Source organism: Canis lupus, chromosome 27, assembly GCF_011100685.1.
Source record: "Canis lupus familiaris isolate Mischka breed German Shepherd chromosome 27, alternate assembly UU_Cfam_GSD_1.0, whole genome shotgun sequence".
NCBI classification, from domain to species: Eukaryota; Metazoa; Chordata; class Mammalia; order Carnivora; family Canidae; genus Canis; species Canis lupus.
In genome coordinates, this window is record NC_049248.1 from 20278282 (window position 1) to 20298930 (window position 20649).

Consider the following 20649-nt stretch of genomic DNA (forward strand, 5'->3'; position numbering starts at 1 on the left):
GCTTTCATTCAGATTAACCCAGCAGCCATCAGACACTGCTGCCCTTCCTTGAAACAGGATAAAGCTCTAAATCATCTTATTCCTGACTACTACATTGCTCCAAATAACTGAAGTGTGAGTACTCTCTGACCTCCTTCTAGAAAATGACACTTACCTCAAATCTTAAAAAGATACACACACGCACACACGCACACACGCACACACACACACACACACACACACACAGAGTCCAAACCAGACCGGCAGTTTTCTATTTTCTATCAAATCCAAACATCTAAGATTGTATTTCTAAGTCTTTCTTTTCACTGTTTTCTTCCACTTTCCTACTATTAACCTTTTCTGTGTGTCTCTATTGAACAAGACAGATGTTTCCCCACACATGCACATCTTGCTGACATTAATATCAGCCCTCACACAGACCTTCCCTCTCTTCATAAAAACACTCTCCCCAAACCAAGTTTGACATGACTCTACATCCAGAAACAGCTTGGTCACACTTACTGATAAATATCAGATGTCTCCAGTATGCTCTGCTTGTCCCCTGCCCATTAATATTTAGTGGCATAATTCAGGGCCTAGAATTATGGCACTGGGAGAAATCCCAGTTAGGGAAGAGAGCAGGAGTAGTATGTGGTGAGGTGGATCCCAGGAGAAGAATTTCTGTCTGGTGATGCTTCCGGATTGTCTTTCCTTCTCCAGCTGAAGCCTGAGGTACAAAGAGTGAAATGGCCACAGCCAAAGAAGTACTCCAGGCTCTACAGTCCAGTTTGGCAAAGTCAGAGATAAGACACAAGAAATGAGGTCAAAGTCTCTTTAACACAACAAAGTGAAAGTACAAGGGAAGTAACCCAGGTCAGCTAAGACTAAATACAGTATCTGTGACATTTATGATTTGCTTCAGTTTCATCCCCTTGATATGTAACAACTAAACAGACAACATGGAGTTTTATTATTTCCACTGCTCTACTTTATTTGGAAACTAAGTCATCTTATGCTTTGGCATTGGGCAACGTGACTCGAGACACAAACTGCAATCAACTACACGTAAGGCTAGCCTGAGGAAGGGGGGAGTGAGGAAATGTCAACTGATTGAGTGGTGTGCCGAATAGAATCACACCTGCTTCAGGAGAATAGGGAAGTATCCTTAGACTATCAGTTCCCAGAGGAAAGATATTTCTGTATTTGGTGCCATTTTTCAGGTACTGTATGCAAGTAACTACACAGATGGGTTCAGTGTACTTTGGATTGGATATAAACAGAGAAGCTGGATGATCTCTCAAGTGGAAACCATATGACATTTTTAAGTGAAAAAGACTGGATTCAATCTATTAAAAATAAGATTTGAACGAAGAATAAATTAATTCAAGGGCAAATTCCAAATTAGAAAAGGCAGGAAACTATAGTGATTCTTTGTACAAAAGAACTCAAGCAAAAGTAACATTTTTTCTTGGCCCTAATTTATCCACACCAACACCATTATCTTAAATTATCATGTACTCAGTTACACAGAGTGCAAGACAATTGTGGCTTATTACAGGTTCCCCTCTCTGGGAACTTACAATTTAGTGCATTTCGTGAATACATCCCCACATGCCAAAATAAGTAAAACATACATAATATATGAATGAAGAAGGATATTCCGAAGTAAGAAATGAGCAGTCAAGGCAAGGGCATGTCAAGATCCCACGTAGCTTCCTAGTTGATGGAAGATAAGAGTACTAAGGGCCACATTTCCATTGTTGACAGGACTAATGAGTATCTTCTGTGCACTCTGGTCAGCCTGAGAAGACTGCATGGAAAGGGGAGGGAATCACACAATTTTGGCATTGTGTATAATGTTTCCCAGGAAAACATCAGTTCAAGCTACATCCTCATTTGGGCCATGATCCAATAAGTAGAGTCCCTTCAGGCCTTCCTTCTATGCCTCCACCAAAAGCACAAAACAAACCCCAGCATGCCTCTAGCCAGTAAGTCTATGTACCCAACTAGACAGATCCAGTGAAATATTTGCTATAGATATTAATACAGACTTAGATACTAAGGCATAATATTAATAATAATGATAATAAATAATAATAATAATAATAATAATAATAATAATAATAATCCTCCGTCCTGGTCTGCACAGAAATGAGAGAGAGAAATCATTTCAATAGTAGTAAATGTGTAGCTACTCCCCTGGGGAAAGAGAAGGAAAAGTCAGAAAACTTGCTTGAAAGGTTGAAAGAAAGCTGAAGTAACTAAATTCAGCTCATACTAAAGAAAATAAATATCCCTACTTATCTCCCAGGAGTCTTCTGAGAACAACCCCACCAAAGGCATCACTTACCAGGCATCCTCCCACCTATGATCTTAGTTTGTACTATAGTCTGTTTGCATGTTACTGGGAAGAAGTTTTTTTCACCCTTTTGAAAATAAAAAATCCTTAGGGTATAACCTGCTTCATGTTCCCTCCATGAGGTTAGAACCCCTAATTCTGCAAGTAAATTTAACCTAGGTGCCACCAAGACTTAAATTGAAAGGCACAGCAGCCCCCAAACAGTCAGCTCATCAGACCAAGACGAAACACACCACCTCCTCCAACTCACCTACATGTCCTATCAGCTCCAGCACTACACCTCTCAAGTCCCAGCCCAGTCTTCCAGTGTCTGAATTCCAAATCACTGAAAACCCATCCTGGTGCAGACTAACTCTCTCCACACCAACTGTGTTCCCAGTGCTGCGCTAGGCAGTGGGTCAGTGGGCCAGTGAGGACTACAGAGCTAGAAATCCTAGAGGCAAAGGAAACAGACAGGATTGGCAGGAGGGCTGAGATGGTAGGACAGTAGGGGAGAGATATCTGGGTATTTGGTCTGTGTCTGTTCCAACATCCTAAGCTGTCTTCCCTGCCTGAAGCTGGGATTTTCAGACATGTGCGTCTGCTTAAGGGAAAGAAGGGCAGGTGCAGCGGAGGGAGGGTCTGTCTATCCCACATCTGATCCCCAGACCAATCCCTTCCCTTTCTCCCTGTGCTGTCCACACCTGCTGGGGAGAGGGTGGGGGACTGGGGAAGAAGCTAGGACTCCAAACAATCATCAAGTAAAGAATAGAATAGGCCCAGGGCAGGGGAATGCTGAGGATGCAGAGCTAGGATCATAAGTCCGTCCTGGAGGAGGAGCACAGAGGTGCTCCACCTGCCACCTCCACTGGCAGGTGGAGCCCACCCAGGTGATATCACATGAAATATCTCAACCTTGAAGGACAGTGAGGAGGGAAGAACAGAGGAGGCAGGGGTATGAGCCAGGGACAGGGGGAGAGGCTGAGACACACAGAGATGTAAGACAAAGAGAGCTCTTGAAGGGAGGGCAGAGAGGGACCAGGAATGGGGGAGGCTGCACAGGAGACAGGCAGCAGGACATGCTGGGGAGACACTAACAGGCTCCCAGGGTGAGACTCACACACATGTGAGGGGAAGAGAGACCCTCAGACCCTGAGGGAGGGACACAGGCAAGGAGACAGGCAGAGGGAGGAGCTGAAGGCAGACCCAGTCCTGGGAAACCTCAGACCACAGAACATCTGGAGTCAGACAGACAGGCCCTGAGACAGACATATCTGCTGACAGAGGTGAAGGTGAAGGAGGCCAAGATGGAAGGAAGAAGCCAGGGCTGCAGGGAGGACGTTGGGGAGCAGACAGGGAGAGAGAAGGAGGCAGGTGTGCAGCAGGAGGGGGATCCTGGCCAGGGAGGGGGCTGCAGAGTGGCTCCAGGAGCCTCTGCCCTCCCTCCTGGCTCCTGCTGAGCCCAGGCTCCTCTCAGGACCTGCTGCTGCTGGATGGGCCCAGAGAGCTGACAGGGCCAGGCTGCTGCCAGGGCTGCCTCAGGCTCCCTCCTGTGCCCACCTTGGGGTTCCAGGGGCGCTATGAGGATATGGACACTGACTCCCCTGCCCTCCCCACCACGATGCAGCCATCAAAGGAGGCCTGAGCTCAGCCTTAATGTCTCAGAGTTCGTGCATCCTGGCACACCCAGTGCTGCAGAGTGGGGGACAAGTAGAGAGAAATTGAGGCAGGCAGGCAAGGGAGGCTGACCAGCTCTGGTGAAGATGCTGGGACAGCCTGGTTAGGGATCTCATGGAGGAAAGGGAGGGGAGGGAAGGCCTGGGACTGTCTGCATTGAGAGCTAAGAAAGCTCCCCACACAGTGGGAGCAAAATAACCTACTACTATCCATTATTTTGGGGTCAGCAATATAGACAACCTCTGAGCAATCACCATCAATGCCTTCAAGGAGCTCCTCACTAAAGGGCCCCCACAAATACACATATGAAACCCACTTAAGAGAAACTAAGGGAGAGAATAGAGACCTTGGGGTCAGTGTACATGCTTGAATCTAGGTTACAAGGGACCAGTGATGAAGCCACCAGCCAAGTGTGTGAAGACCTAATACAGCATGGCAAACTGAGAAGCCCCTTCCTTCTCCCCCAGGGCTTTCTCAGGGCTCTGCAGAGACCAGCTCCCACAGGTCCTCTCAGGGCCAGGGGAGACCCTGAGAACATTAACCCATGCAACCTAAAAGAGAATTGTTCTCCCCGCCCTCTGCTCTGTCAGCCACATGTGAAGGTCCAAGACCCAGATGTGTGGCTACAGCTGGAGCCCAATGAGTCTCTGTAGCAGCAGGAGGGAGGGTGCAGAGGGACCCAGAGAAGTTTATCTGCTTCCAGAGAAGTCCTGCAGAGAATAGGGTCCAAAGCTCACCGGGTCCATCCCAGTCCCATGGAACTAATAAGTATAATAAAGTTCAGAATGTCCAGAGCTCCCAGGTCATTATAGCCAGAAGCTGGAAATCACATTTCTTCTCAAGGTCTACCCTTCATCTTATTCATTCCCCACAGACAAGCATCTTTTCTGAAACAGTCTGAATCAGAACCTGGAATGTAGCAGCTGCCTCCACTAGGGAAATGGGCTTAATTAAAGCAAAGAAATTTAGAAAATGCCTCAGAAAGGATTTCCTTAGAGCTAGGGTTGGTCAATGCTAGAACCCGAGAACATATACAAACACACTCACACCCAAACATGAAAAGGAAAGCCTTCACTTGACTGCTATTTATTTGCCTGGGGGTGGACCTCCAGATGATGGGGCTCACATCAAGGAACACAATATAGTTTCTCTAAACATTAGGAAATGGATTCCCCTCTCACCCTGAACTGCAGGAGGGAGAGGACTGTTCCCCTCCCCCAGTCATGGCAAACATTCTGAGGAAGGATGACACAGCCTGGAGGGAAGAGCCCACGTGCAGATGCCTGGTTACCTGTCCTGTCCCCCGAGGCCTCCCTGTCCTGTGGACCTCCACCTCTCTGCACCTGGTCAGTGTCCATCCTTTGGATTCAAACTGTGAACCCAGCCCAGGGGGAAGGAAAGCATCCCAAGCCCTCCTCCTTCCTCATTTACCTGGGTTCCCTCCCCTCCTCTCCCCCCCTGCACACCCAATGCAACTTGGCCTCCTTGGTGTCTCCTAAAGACAGGCAGTCCCTAATGAGCCCTTAGCACTAGAAGGGGAGGGTCCAGGGCAGCCTTCTGGGGAGGGGGTTCTAGAACTAGAGATACGGAGTCCTGTCAGCATCTGTCCATCTGCCATCTCCTCCAGCATCCCTGCCTCCTGCCTCCTGGCTCCTGCCCATCCATCTCCCTGCTGAGGCTGATGGGCTGAGCTCAGGGGCAAATGCACAGAAGCCCAGACTCATCATGCCTGGTCGGCTCCAGACCCATGTTCTCCAGGAATGTCACTACCTCTGCCATCATTCCTTGCAACCTTTCAATGACCTTCTTAAGGTGAAATTCTAGATGGATCCCAAGGACGAGCAGAAATTGGTCTCATTCCTCAATATCTTGATCTCAGCCCTTTGTCCTCACAGCACATTCCCAATAGGAAGAAATGAAAACTTAGGCAATGACAAAGGGGTTGAAATCTCAGGAAGACTTTCTCAGCCTTAAGGAGCTCCTGACTGCCCCTGGGAAGCAGGGGCCATGGCGGGATCCGGGAGATGCAGGGGAACAATCAAGTTTGCTTCTCATAAATGCAATTTCCACCAGGGGGCAGGGACCCAGCCCTGGGGACTTGAGGGGCACCTTCTCCGCAGCGGCCTGCGACGCGCTCCGCGGCCAGCAGAGGGCGGCAGAGAAGGGCGCTCCCCGCACAGCCCGCCCTGGGCCCTGGGCGCTGAGAGAGGGGGGGGCCGCCCAGCCTGGGGAGTCGGGGCTCCAGCGAGAACCCAGGCAGTTCCGAGTTCAGGGAAGCCCTCCTGCCGCCCTCCCCACCGGCGTCCCTGACCCCCGCGGCAGCCCCTTCCCTTCCTGGCCCCAGCCCTGGGGCTGCTGGCACACAAGGGCCACCTGGCTTTTCCTTTATGCTTGGACAGCAGGTGGCAGCGCAGCTCCCAGAGGTGATGCCTCCAGGGGCCCCGCTGGTCACTAGAGCCAGCCCTGGAGCCCACGCGGGCTCCATTCCCAACCCAGGGGTCTTCCCTGGGCGCCCACAGCTGCTCCTAAAAGCAAAGCACACCCTGTAGGCCCAGTGGGAAGGCAGCTCGCAGCCCTGGGCTCCGATAACCTGATGTCACAGCCACCCCTGCCCCGGGTGATACCTGCTCACACACAGAACTGGGCACAAGGACTGTGAACCCCGCAGCACAGACCCGCGGGCCGCACACGCCTGCTGTGCACACCCGGCCTCGGCACCCACACCCTCTGCTCCTCAGACTCCCCCAGCCCTGCCCTCTGCTCCTCCCTCCTGAGCTGCCAGAGGAGCTTCTCTCCATCCCTCATTTGCTCTGTGCCCTGTGTGTCCAGGGGCTCCTGGAAGCTGCACACAGGGAAGCACTTTCCCTGCTCTAATCCGGTCCCTCCCACCACAGCCCTGGACACATGGAGCTGAGGGGACACCCAGGGTGCTGAGCCCTCTCTTCCCAGGGATCCTCTCTCTCAAGCCCTTCCTGCCCCTCCTTCTCCCCTCCATCTCTGACCCACCTGCCCCTGCTCCAGATCCTTCCTGCTGTCACAGGTCCCCTTCTAACCTCAGTAGCTGGGTCACCTTGGAAATGAGCACTGAAGAGAGAGAAGGTGGCGGGGGGGGGGGGGACAGGGAAGAAATCCTAAAGCAGAGCAGGAGCAGCTCTGTCCTGATCCCTTGACTCTCCACTGGAAGGTTCTGGTGTGAGTGTGACCCCGGGTCCTGGCTCGTCCTTCCCTCCCCCCACCTCTCCTTGGAGCTGAAGAGCTGCCCTAGGGGATGGCAGCTGCACTGACTGCACTGCCTCAGTGGAATGGAGACACTTGGGGCAGGGAGCACAGGTGCAAACTCCTGAGCTGATGGGCTGAATGGGCGCAGATAGGAGGGCCCCCCACCCCTTCCCCACAGCTCCCTCCACATGATCTCCCTGCCTTTCCCCAGTCCAGGACCCCTTCATTCTAGAAGAAGACCAGAGAAACCTGCCGGGCTTTCAAACACCTTATTCCTACTTTCATCCCACAGAGGAACCTGAACAGACCAAACCCTCCTCCCGCCCCCCATGTGCCTCCTTGTCCATTCTGGACTGGGCGTGGGGGTGGAGGAAGAGATACCATCCTGAGGGCTGCTGAGGAACTGGAATGTGGGTGCCAGGAACGGAAAGGGCTTCAAAGGGCCTCAGGATGATGGACTCCGACCCCGCCCCATCTGCCCTCCCCTAGAGACCCATCCACAGCAGAGAACAAGGGCCATGACTGGGACTCAGCTGTATTTCCCCAGCACCTGTGAGGCCTGAAGCCCAAGCAGAGACCGTTCTCCAGTGTGTGAGCCACTCTGTGCCATCGCCTTCATCTCCCCGGGCCCATGGGGCAAGGAAGAGGAGGGGGAGTGGTGGAGAAAGTGAGGCACAACAGCCCTCCCCCAGGACCTTCCTCACACAGATTGTTGTCCTCTAGCCACCTTCCCACCTGCAGTTCTTCTAGCTGGTTGGCGGATCCCCCCATTCCCAGCGCACAGGAAGGACTGCAGGGAGACCAGAGAAGGGACTTCCCACAGTAGCATCTTGGCCATCGCCACACACAGGCTGCAGTAGGGACGGGGAGGACCCTGGGCTTCTCTGCATAGGCCCCCTGAGCCGAGCATGGGGCCAAGTCATCTGGGGGAGGTGGGGCAACCTACTGGGAAACTGGGGAGCTTTGCAAAAGCTGTGCACCTGTCAGAAGCAGTGGCGCCCAAATGCACTTCGGGATTGCCTGGGAAGTTCCTCTCAGGTCAGATGTCAACTCCTCTTGCTGTAGTTTCACATTGTTTCCCTTTAGGGCTCTTTTGGGGAGGGAGAATTTGACTAGGAGGTAGGTCACTTACAGAGTTTCAATGTCCCACTGTAGATGTGTCCTTGCTGATTGGCTCTCCCCCCAGGTCTCTACTCCCCTGTCACCCAGGAACTGAAAGGCTCCCTGAGGAAGCCTCCAGGGTCCTTGAGGCCTGCTCCCCTCCTCCAACAGGCACAGAAGACACCCTCCCCCACCCATCTCAGCACAGGGACCCCCATCCTGCAGCTCTTGGGAAGGCCACAAGGGAGCAACCCACACAGAGACAGTCCTCAAACTAGGGTGATGCCTCCCCAGAGCCAGGCCCCTCCCCTCCACCTGCATCACCACCACTCACCCTCCTCTCCAGGCAGCAGGCCAACCCCAAGGGTCTCAGGAGAGGCAGAGTGGGCTGAAGGAGCCCAGGCAGTGGGGACAGGTGGGCTGCATGAGGAGGGAGGGGAGGAAGGAAGGGAGCCTGGAAGAGGAGCCTGGGAGAGCACAGGTGTGCAGAGCCCCAACCAGGAAGCAGGTGTGCAGGGGCAGCTGAGGCCCAGATTGAGAAATGTCAGTGGGCCTGCCTGCTGCTCCCCACCCCAGGCCAGCGTCCCAGGGGGTCAAGGGCCTCCGTCTCCACAGGCCTGTGCACTGGGTCAGAGGCAGACAAGGACAGGAGGATGGGGGGGTCGGGTAGGCCTACACCCCAATAAGGGGTCCATACTGCCCCCCCTCGGAATGAGCCCCGCTGGACACCATCTTCTCTGCTATTCCTTTAACACAGAACATGGGGAGGGGCCCAGGCAATTGTCCAGGGCAGTCCTGGTCCTCCTGGTGCCTAGAGGGGGTCAAGGGGAAACCCAGCCCTGCCTATGGGGGCACAGCTGTATGTAGAGGGGGTGAGGACAGAGGGGGAGCAGGGACCAGGCACACAGCCAGGAAGGAGAAGACAGAGGAACAGGACAGGCCTGCAGGTACCCTGGCAGTGGTTCAGATAGAAACAGTGTGGGGTCCAGAACCAGAGGAATTAATCCCGCAAGACTTCCCAGAGGAGACGATGGGGCGAGTTTGCAAGGAGCTGAGAGGCTGGTCTGGCTCAGAGTGGGGACAGGCTATAAGGCCAAGAGGGGGCAGGAGGCTGCCAGGGGGAGCTAAGAGACCAGATGCAGGGAGCCTGTGGAGGGAGGGCGGGAAGGACCAGGGACAGGTGTCAGTGGGCAGGAGGCCCTGAAGCCCAGCTGCGAAGGCTGGGCAGGAGTCACTGGAGGTGGAGGAAGGGGGGAGAGTACCCCAGTCTAGCTGGAGTACTCGTCCCCTCTTCCCGTCCCATAAAGCCAATAGAAGAGGACAGAGTCTAGGGGCCTCCAGTTGGGGCACATGAAGGACTCCTGGACCAGGGTCGGGGCCTGTTTGCCTGAGGCGGCCATCACGGAGCAGGGGACACTGAGTGTTCCCACCCCGGGGGCCTCGGCTCCTGTCTGCAGGTGGGAGTGCTGCTCCTGGTGGTCTCTGAGCTCCCTGCTCTGGATCTGCCCTGCTCATCAGGGCCTCCGGCCCAGGAAAGGTCTGACCCCCTGCGACCCACCAGGCTTTACCCCACATCCTCTCCTCTCAGGGTCCCTACACTCTGACCCATGTCCCTATCCAGAAGAAACCACTTCCATGCTGGAGGGTGGGGTGTGGGTCCAACTTGACAAACTCAGCTTCAGTGGATTGGACTGGAAGTGCCACAAGGGGATTTGAGTTAGACTCAGTAAGAACTTCCCAGCACAAGGGGTCTGAGGGCCCACCTTGTATGATATTCAGCAAGAATTTATACCAAGGGCCTCCAGGGAGCAAACACTTGTTCTGGACCTGAGTAGTACTGACTAGGGACAGAAATTTCCACTGCGATTAGGGTCATCCCAGCCTCAGAAGGTGGCACACAAGGACTCCTGGGGACCCTAAGGCCCTCAGGCAGAATGAGGAGAGCCTAGAGTTAGGACCTGCAGCCTGGTGCCCTCATTCCCAGATCCTGGGGTGGGGGCAGGGAGAGAGCAGGCCTGGACCCTCTGGTCTAGGCCTGGACCCCTTGGCCTCCCTCCTACCCTAGCCCCCCTCTTTATAGCCTTCCCTGGTCAGAGCTGGGCCTCTGAGCCCTTCCCATGCAGCCCTGAGTGCAGGCCTCAGGCCCCAGTCTGCACCCAGCCTCAGACCCGGGACCCTGATGCCCTCCCCCTGTGCCTGGCAGGGCAGAGGCACCCCTGCTCAGGCTCCCATCTCCACCCCAGGACTCACAGCCTCCCTCTTCTGGCTCCTCCTCCCCCCACCCCCTAGCACAGCCTCAACCCTGCTGGAAATGTGCACAAATTAAATCAGTCACATGTTCTGGTATGAGTCTCCAGGAGCCCCTGGGACAGCACACACATGCACACAGGCACCTGCATCCATCCATGTGCACATGCACCGATGCTCACACTCCTACATACACACAGACACTTAACCTCAAATACACACATACCACACCTATATGTTATAAACTTCTCACATGTACACAACACAAAGACACATCCCCTCAAACAGACCACCTGCACCTCCAGACCTACACACACTCATACACTTGTCACACTTGTCCATATATACACACCACCCTATTCCTTTGGTCTAATGATCCACAGCCCAGTCCTCTAGGCTCTAAAGATCTTGAATATCCAGGAGAGAGTATGGACAAGGAGAGAGTGGGTAGAAGGGACCCAGGATAAGGAAAGGGGGTGGGGATCCTACCCCTACCCCTGCTGCTCAGGAGGCCTCCACAGCTCCCCTGCAGAGTCATGGCTCAGCCTGAATGGGAAGTGACTCTGAGGTCCTACCCTCACTTTCCTGGGATGCTCCATGGACCCACAAACAACTTTGCTTTCCCTGCCACAGCCTTTACTCCCTGCAGCCTCCCAGGCTCTGACTCCTTGTGAGCTGCTGTCTGCCCTCCTCCCAGTGGGATCCTCCTCCAGGGCTCCTTCTAGACAGCTGGCCTGCTTGAACATCTCTGAGTTTCCCTGGCACTACCCCATCCTGGTGCCTCCAACTTCCCAAATGCAGGCCCCCAATCCCTCTGACCCCTCCCCTGCCCACCTCCCATCCAGTCCCCTCCCACCTGGACAACCTCCCACCCCACCCAGATTGCCTCCCTCCCCTCCTGGCTCACCTCCCCAGACATCCCCACCTCCCAGTGGGCTCCACCTTCCCATTACCTCCATCTCTCCAACCTGCTGCATCCTACCACATTGCCCCATTTCTTGTCATTTCTACATCTGCTTTCACACCTCCTCCACCCTTAGGAATCTAGGGAGTAGGGCAGGCTCAGAGCCCAGTGGAAGGAAGGACATTAGCCCCCTTCTCTCCTCCTGTCCTCTGACTGTCGTCCCCTCCTCCCTTCCTGAGGACAGACCTGGTCAGGTGTTAGAGAGCTGAAAAGACATCTCCTCATCAGCAAGTGATGGGGGGCGCTGCGCAGAACTCCAAAACCAAGGTATACCTACAAGGCAGTGAGTCCACCTGGGTAAGCCCTGCCCACTAAGTACAGCCCCGCCCCCTTGTCAGTGGCCTCAGAGGGAGGGGACGGGTCAGCCCTCACTTCCATCCTGCCCCCTGTCCTAAGGCACCCTTGACAGCCCGGGGACATTGGAAAGGCCTAATGACCCGGTCACCCCAAAGCCAGTCCGTCTCAGGAGAAGACAGAGCCACAGGTGACCCCCTCGGGTCGCCCCACCACCTCGGCCTCCAATCCATCTGGAGGGAGACGCCCCCTCGCGCCCAGGGCAGGTTTGTGGGAGAGAAGGACCCTGCTCAGCCTCAGTCTTTCCTCCACGCAGATCACTGAGGTCTGAGAGCCCAGCTGAGGGCTCCTGGTTTAGCAGCGACCCTGTGTGTGCAGGACAGGCCTGGCGCCTCCACCTGGAAGCCAAGATCCCCACAGAGTGTCACCTTGTTTTCTGCCGGTTTGCTCTGTGTGGTCTCTCCTTCCCCCGCCACACCTTGTTGAACCCCAACACTCCTGGGGAGACAATATCCCTCTAAGGGTCTCTTTTCACCCTGTTCCTCCCTGTATCAGGTCCAGGATTTGTGCTTCAGAAAACAAGCAGCGCTGTCTGCTCAAGGGAAGTTCTTCCTCTCCTCTTGCTTTAATCCTTCTTGCTGCTGCAAGTAATCATATTGTCCCCGAAAACTGTGAGGCTCTCTCCCAACTTTCCCCTTCTCCCCACTTCTTCAGCTTCTCCGTGGTTTGTCCCAAATATGTACACTCCGGATCCCAGGCTTCAGGGAGGCTTCTGGCCGTGGACATCAACCCAGATGCTGAGGAGTCTGACTATCTCTGTGAGCTGCACGGGGAAGGCAGTGGTGTCTGGGTTGAGAAAGGCCAGAGAACACTTTGGAGCTCTGTGCACACAGCAGGTGTGTAGTAAGTGTGAAATGCCCCAATGAGAAGCTGGGAAGGGGAGGTGAGGGAGGGGGAGAGGACAGGAGTGAGGCTGGACTGGTCTGAACTGTCTGCTCCCCATTCTCTTCCCTTCTGCTCTGGGCCACCTGGAGAGAATATGCTCTAAGACTGACCTGAGCCTGGAGTCCTCCCTAAGCTGAGGGGGTGACCTCTTCTCCATCCACCTCCACCCAGCCCAGCTCAGGACACCAGGACAACCCCCGCAGGAGTCGAGCCACTGTTCCCCCACCCCACCAACCACACACACAACCCTCTTCAGCCAGGGCTCCAGATCTCTGAGCACTCACCTTGCACCCCAGCCTGAATGCCCCCATCCTGGCAGAAACTTAGGTGACCTCCCTCAGCCCCTGCTGTCAACGTGGTAGTCTCCAAGCTTTAGCCAGCTCCCTTAGCCCACAGCATGATTAACTGATCGTTCTTAGTTCACCTATAGTATGTCTAATGCAAACGTGTTATCCCAACAGGAGGCAGGGTCGGGAAAGGATGAGTGGGTGTAAAGTTACGGGTCCCAGTCTCAGATTCTGATTACTCCCAAGCCTTTCTTTTTTTTTTTTTTTTAAGATTATTTATTTATTTATTCATGAGAGGCAGAGAGAGAGAGAGAGGCAGAGACAAAGGCAGAGGGAGAGACAGGCTCCATGCAGGGAGCCCGACGTGGGACTCGATCCCAGGTTCCAGGGTCGCGCCCTGGGCCGAACCCGGCGCTAAACCGCTGAGCCACCTGGGCTGCCCTCCCAAGCCTTTCTTTTTTTTTTTTTTTTAATTTTTATTTATTTATGATAGTCACACAGAGAGAGAGAGAGGCAGAGACACAGGCAGAGGGAGAAGCAGGCTCCATGCAGGGAGCCCGATGTGGGATTCGATCCCGGGTCTCCAGGATCGCGCCCTGGGCCAAAGGCAGGCGCCAAACCGCTGCGCCACCCAGGGATCCCCCTCCCAAGCCTTTCTTAATGAGACCACTGCTCTGCAAGAGACAGGAAGGAATGCTACCAACTGGTGCCAGGAGGAAGGGGCAGGCAAGTAGTTAAAGGAAAACCCTGGTAATGACAGAGGTGGCTGAGGCTGCTGGGATCCTGGCAGACGGCCTGCTCCTCACAGCCTGGGTTGTCTTCAGCCTTGGAGCGGGGATCCATGGATGATGGGGATGAGAGGTGGGAGACTCTAAAGTCACTCAGGAGATATCTTACCTCTCTCAAAAGTCCAAAAGCCTGACAAGCTGCCCCAAGGAGCCCAGAACTCAGTAAGACTGAGGTGGGAGGTGAAAGGGAGTCTCTGTGACAGCAATTAGCCTCTCTGTGAACTTCTGTCTCCATCTCTTCCCCAGCTCCTCATATCCTGGGGCATTACTTTAGAGGCCTCTGCCTTGATCTGTTCCAAGTCTGGAGCAAGATCAAAGCTCTTAAGCCCTGTTTTGCTTGCAGAATCCTCAGCTGGAGAGGAGGGGTCAGGGTCCATCCTGAGGCAAGGGGAGGGCCCTGATTCCCCTCTTCCCAAGGCAGTGTTGAGTTCAGGAATTTGTTGGGTTTGTTTGTTTGTTTGTTTGTTTGTTTTGAGTTCGGGAATTTGGACCAAAGTAGGAACCAATCATAACACTGGGTCGACACACACACCCTGGTCCGAAGGCTTTTATTCTCATTATCAATGTTATTGATACAGTTGCAGGTTAGAAATTGAATTAATTCATAATCACATTAGTGTGATACATGACAGTGAGCAGTAAGGTGCTCCTAACCTCTACCTAAAGAACATTCCTTGTGTTCGTCTATGATAAGACCCCATTTATTTCCTTCAGGGGTTCTTCACACTCTGGAATTATTAAACATTGGTTTTCTTGCTTATTGTCTTATTCCCACTCGGAAAAACTCTGTATTTGAATTAGAGAAAGAATGAATGACGAATACTTTGTGCAGGAATAAATTTACTGGTGAGAGAAACATTTCCTAATATATGACCCATTCCTGAAAGTATCACATGAGAACCTATGTTAACAATAATATCTATAATCAATATTCCTAATGCCCCTACTTCTACATCTTCTCACCATGGCGTCTTTTCCTCTATTTTATACTATGCGAAAGCATCTTAGCAAGTCTTTAGCTCTGTGTCAAGCCCTGTGGAGAGGATATAAATATGTATGGGGCAGAGTCTCCCCACCGCAGAAGCTGACAGATGAGTAAAGAACAAGGCGAAGACACAGGGTAACTACAACTGAACAGGTGTGTGGAGAGCCAGCTATGGTGAGACTGACACAAAGGACTAGAGGAGGGCAGAGGAAATAAATTGCTTCAGGGTAGGTAATCCTGGAACATGTGGGCAGGAGGTAATATTTAAACTGAACCACTGATTGTGAAGGATTTCAGTAGTCAGAGATTGGGAAGATGGAATTCCAAGGAAAGACATAGCTAATGGGAAGGATTTCTTGACTTTGGGCATCATTGGATATCGAACTTCTATTCGTCATGAGGGAGTGAGATGCAAGGACCAGTGAAATTCAAGGTAAAACTGTAGAAGCTCCAGGCTTTGAATAGAGAAGACAGGAGCCAGGACCTGGGTCGCAGCTCAAGGTCCATTTATCTTCACTTCTCTTACACCTGATCTTATTGTTCAGTTCACATGGGACAGGGCACCCTCTGTGCCTCCATCTATATGCCTCGCATCTCCTTTCTCCCCCCAGTAGTTCTTTATTAACAATGAAAGGATTTCCTAATCTTGTTACTGAGAAGAGCACAAAACACAGAAAGGCACAAACTAAGTTAGATAATTTGCATGCCTGGGGAAAGGGAGAAACTTCTGCCATCTCCATAGTCAGTTTTCCTAGATCTTCTGACTCTATATGTCAATAAATATCTGTATTTCCTCATTTTCTGGACAAGAGATACTGTGAAATGTCAGATGTAAAGTTTCTCATAAAAATCCTTCATAAAGGGGGAGCCCGGGTGGCTCAGGGGTTTAGCGCCTTCGGCCCAGGGCTTGATCCTGGAGACCAGGGATCGAGTCCCGCATCGCGCTCTCTGCATGGAGCCTGCTTCTCCCTCTACCTGTGTCTCTGCCTCTCTCTCTCTCTCTCTCTCTCTCTCTCTCTCTCTGTGTCTCATGAACAAATAAATAAAATCTTTAAAACAATCCTTCATAAAGCAGGCCCCGGCACTGGCTTTGGAAGGTGGAGGAGGGGGGTCCTGTGCTGTGTCTCTGCCTTCAAACCACGCAGGGGTCCACTTGTCTCCTGCTTCCAGGAGCTTTGCTCCAAGCTTTGTAAAGAAGGAAACAGAAACATTGAATCCTCTTACAACCTTGCTTCTTTCAGAGCCCATTACTTCTTTATGAATTTCGTTTTACAAATGACCAGTTTCTCACAATCTCCACTGCAGAATCCTTAATCGGTATAATTTTAAATTCTCCTCTTCCTGGATGGCTCAAATAGAGAATCCCACTTGGAGGCAAAGATGCAAATAAAATGGCTTCTCTTAGTACCTTCCGTGAGGGGTTTCCAGGAGAGGCCCTTGCTTACAAGGGTGGTGTACTTTTAAGGGGAGCTTGTATCAGGCTACAAAGTAAAAAAGAGGAGAGCATTGCCTTGCAGCTGCTGTTTCTCTTTCTCTGCAAACCCCTTTTGATTGTAGCAGATGTATGGGGGCTCCACAGCAACCCAGCATCTTGGCCATGAACTTCCTGAAAGGAAACTCATTAAAGTTTTCTTGAGAGAGAATGCCAAATAAATATCAGGATTTGATGGAAGCACACTAACCATGGACAGGGCTGGAAAGGGGCTGGTACCTTAGTGCTGATTGAACTACTTCAGGATTTGTGCACATACACACATCCCATACCCAAAAAGTCTAAAACATATGCTCGTGTTTATAGACATACCGACACAAATGTGCCCCACCTTTGGTGGATATTTCCACTCAAATTTAAACACATATGTCTATATATTAGGCACACACAGATGACTCTCAGTGAGGTGCTTTATGAATATATGCACCCAGCCTCTCCCCCATTTCAAGCTCCTGCATGCAGGGGGTGGGGGGGCAGTGAGGGTAAAGGAGAGAGTGAGTATCAGCTGCTTGTGCCACTAAGTGTGCCTCTGATTAACACACCATGAAACACACAAGAATTGTTTCCTTGTTATTCACTATTTGGAGTTATCCAGCATCTTTTAATTACCTCTGTGCCATCAAGTTTCAATGATCATCTATCCCTCACTGAGCCACTACTCCCTGCAAAGTATAGCTCAGGGGTTTTAGGCACAAGATTTTGCTCAACCTTGGTACAAATCCGAGCTTCACTACTCACTTTGCACAAATAACGTCTCTGAGCCTTCCATTCAACTTTTGCAAAATGAGCATAACAATACTCACCTCATTCAACTTTATATTAAATAGGTGATGATGGAAAGTGTTTGGAATACTTAGCAAATGGTAGGTATATAATCATCATCATCATCATCATCATTTGGGACTGTGGAGATAGAAGTAATACATAAAGGGATATTTCTTCCCCTTAGAAGATTTTAATATCTCCTTGACACAAAATAAATGCATGGAGAGGAAGAACTTGTAAACTTAAAACTCTATTCGAGCCCTAATGTCCCATAGGATTAGGAGAGTTGATAGCAGATTTCAGTGCTCTAATAAGATCGGTGTTTTTCTTCTATCACTCATCATCCCCATGCCTCACCACATTACACACACCACACATCCACCACAGCCTCTCATTTAAGAAGTTGACTGGATAATGCTTGGATAACAAGGATTTTGAGAGTTCATTTTGTACATTACCCTGTTTCTGAGCAGGAGCCCATCTGAGGCATTCCACACCCCAGTGAGACGGTCATGCACAGGGCTAGAGATCCTGTGCCCTCGCATCTCCCCTGGTCACCCTCTAATCTCAGAAAATTCTTCTTTCTGCTCAATCTCAGTCTATTTTATTTAACACTCACCTCTATTTATCACTCATTCTGATTGGGGATGAGGTACACAAATCCTCAAAAGCCTAAGAAAATTCTTAAATGCCCACCTGGTACCATTGTTCCATTGCCAATCTTGCCAGGTCTCTATTTATAGGGTTTAAAATTTTTGTTGTTCATTCATTAAAAATCATCGAATGATCCCTTAAGTAGCATTAATTTGGTTCCTACCAGTGTATAACCCCTTATGTAGAAATCTGGTCTCTCCTGAAAGCGTTTGGAGGATGTAAGTATCATAATTTCCAGAATGGATAGTTAAGAATTCCTATTTCATCCCCCAACCTCCAGAGCCTCTCAATTAGTATCATCATGTTATAACACATTTGATGAAGCGACAATACAGCTCTGAGGCGGGGGCATGACTAATATGACCTCCTCAGTCCCTTTCTGTCCATCATATTAAGGATGGGAAAAAAGAATTGGCAGCCATCCCCATCACCCAACGCTTGACCACAGGGAGCCCCTGAGGACCAGACAGACCCCAGAGAGGACACCACAGGCTTTTTCCCCAGAGTGGTCAGAGTCCATACCCTGGCATAGTGACTGGAGTGGGAATTCTGGGGACAGAGGACACAGACCCCACACTTATCTCTCTCTTCCCCAATTTCAACTTCCGCAGCCTAGCACCCTCCTCTATGCTCCCAATTCCAAAGTTGTCAGATCTCCCATAGTGCTCATCTGAGCCCAGACACCTGTCATCCATCATCTCAGGCCAGTGCTTCCCAAAGCTGAAAAAGCATAGAAATCACTTGGGAGCCTGTTAATAATGCAGATTCTGATTCAGGAGGTCTGGGTTGGGGCCTGAGATTCTGTGTTTCTAATAAGCTCCCAGGTGACCCCCATGCTTCTGGTCCATGGACCACACTCCGAAGAGCGGGATCTCGATTACTGTAGCAGGTGCTACCACTGTCTCCCAGGAAGAGTCTCCCTATCCATAACCTACTGTCTGTCTATCCTCCAGGTGGCTGTGAGAATCATATCTCATCTTTCCTGGGTCAGAAACCATGCTCCATGGCACAATACACAATAAAACCTGAAGCATAAATTCCCTTCAAATGTGAGAAAACACACCCCTCACAAGAGTCTCATCTTTCATGATTCTTAGGATCTGTGTAGCCTAGAATTACTGTCCCTTTTCCTTTCCAACTCACCTGCCCCTCTTCTATTTCCCAAATTACTCCATAAGCACCCACCTCCAGGAAGTGTCTCTTGACCAATACCTCTCTCTGTTTCTACTCATACCTTCCCTTCCAGAGTAATGATGCCTCCATTCCTATCCAATTATCATCTATTTTGTCCATTTTTCTACATATGTGGGGTATCAATTATCTTTCCCTAAAGAATCATAGATGCTCTAACAAGGTTTTTGTACCAGTCTCTCAAAGAAGCATCTAAAGTAGTAGGTAAATATATGGGTAATCCTGGCTCGAATGATTTTCCCTGCAACCACCTACTTCCTGTTGGGAAGAGGAGAACTTCAGCAAGTAAGAAAGTAGCTTCCCTCCCTCCCTCCCAGCGTGGGCCCCATACATAATTACAGCAGAAAAACACTGGCTCTCATATACCAAAGCATAAAACTGATGCATCAAGAAGAATGCCTGTTGTGCTCACACTGGAGCCAGTCTCATCTCCAGGGACTCCCTGGAGCCAGGTAGAGTAGGTTGGGGTTTCTATCAATTTCACTCCTTCGATCCCCTCCCACATCCCATGGGAAGAGATAGAGCAGGACCAAGGAACGTTATATCAGGCATCCTCCTGCCTCAGGACTTATTTTCCCTGTTGCTCTTCGAATGAACACTCTGCTTACCGCTGGTTCTAGAGGAAGGGGAGAACCTATCCCTGGCCCTGAGCATGATTCCACTGTAATGAAACAGACAGGACAGTCACCAGAACTCAGGCATAGCCACACAAAGGCAAAACTACAAGTGTCTGGGGACAGTTCTAGCTGCTGAGTACGGATATGGTTCTGAATGGAGAGAAATGCTGTTTGTCAAGGAAGTCCCCCAGAGAATAGACTTAAAGAAATAGCACAATGTTAGTCTGAAGGAAAAGGAGAATTTTTGGTACCAAGGCAATATGTAAGGCTCAATTTAATTTAACATGAATTTATTAAATGCTCGTTGTATTCCTGGCCACCAGCTGGATGCCCTAGGAAGTGAACAGGTTATACTCCTTACCTATGACTATAATCAGGAACAAAAAAAAAAAAAAGAAAGAAAGAAAAAAAAAAAGAAGAAGAAGAAAAGAAAGATACACAGATAACTGGTATGATATTTTCTTATTTCAGATTTCTTCAGGTACAATGGACATAACTGTTAAGATTCTTAAAGTAAACATTTGATATACATGTAATTTTGAAATGATTCATTTAGATTTCCCTCTGTGAAAAAATTAATAATGGCATTTTAATCTAAATGCTACATTAAATGAAGGTGTGTGTTCAAAGGACGTCTTTGTTTCCTCCCCCCTCATCTACACACATGGTGTATACATAGACCACATCTTCTTTATCCATTCACCTTTCAATGGACACTGAAGCTCCTTCCACAGTTTGGCTATTGTGGACATTGCTGCTATAAATATTGGGGTGCAGGTGTCTTGGTTTTTCACTGCATCTGTATCTTTGGGGTAAATCCCCAGCAGTGCAAATGCTGGGTCATAGGGCAGATCTATTTTTAACTCTTTGAGGAACCTCCACAAAGGAGGTTTTCCAGAGTGGCTGTACATATAAGCACATATGCCAATAAGCACAGTTCACATTCCCACCAACAGTACAGGAGGGTTCCCCTTTCTCCACATCCTCTCCAACATTTGTGGTTTCCTGCCTTGTTCATTTTCCCCATTCTCACTGGTGTGAGGTGGTATCTCATTGTGGTTTTGATTTGTATTTCCCTGATGGCAAATGATGCAGAGCATTTTCTC